Genomic DNA, 858 nt, shown 5'->3' with positions numbered 1-858 from the left:
AGGGGTGCAGAGCCCCCCCTCAGGCGCGGTATCCCTGGCTGCGCTCGGGGCTCGTTGCTCCGTGGGGTTTGCGCGTGAGAATTTGCAGAGGTTGGAAAACAAGTCCCCTCCCACCATCCTCATCCCCAGAGTCCAGAACCATGGGCGGTTTGAAGAATTGTCAGGTGAGAGGCCTGTGGTCGGCGGCCGTCCAGGCGTTTCCTGGGCCGCAGCCAGCCGCAGCCGGAGCCCAGGCGGCGGGCCTCGGGCACTGAGCCCTGGGACACCGTTTATGACCACTGGGCACTACCTGGAAATATGTTGCCGCACTTCTCGCAGTATTGATTTTTCTTTAAATGCGTTCAGATATTTTGCGTTGTGTGCCTCTGTGCTCATTGCTTTCATATTAAAATGACTTGATCTAAACAAAACCCATGGTGTAAGTCCGTAGGCTCAAGGGTTTTGACAAAAACACATGCTGAGTAACCCACACCCTGCCACACCTGTCACCCCTTTGCTCCGTGTCCCTCAGCCCCCCCCAAGTCCCTCTGGCTCCCCGCATCCAGGGCTGTCCGCCGCTGTGCAGGGGAGTGGCCCGGCGGCCACGGGGGCCACGAGCTGCCTCCTCACAGAGCTGGCGGCCGGCCTCTGGGAAACAGACCAGATGGCCAGCCTTTCCCGCCACCAGGGGGGACCGCTCATGGCGTGGCCATCGCAGAGCTCCAAACATTTTTGTACAGGTGATAGCACGACGTAGGCGGGCCAAGTCGAAAGCCAGGCTTTTTGTCTGCCTCCCGCCTGCCGTGGATGCCGGGAGGGGCCCGGGCACCTGACCGCGGACACCTGCGCCCAGGGAGCACGGGGAAGCGCTCACACCTG

The sequence above is a fragment of the Condylura cristata genome, unplaced genomic scaffold (assembly GCF_000260355.1).
Source record: "Condylura cristata isolate star-nosed mole 26May11 unplaced genomic scaffold, ConCri1.0 scaffold00010, whole genome shotgun sequence".
NCBI classification, from domain to species: domain Eukaryota; kingdom Metazoa; phylum Chordata; class Mammalia; order Eulipotyphla; family Talpidae; genus Condylura; species Condylura cristata.
This window is presented reverse-complemented; position numbering follows the sequence as displayed.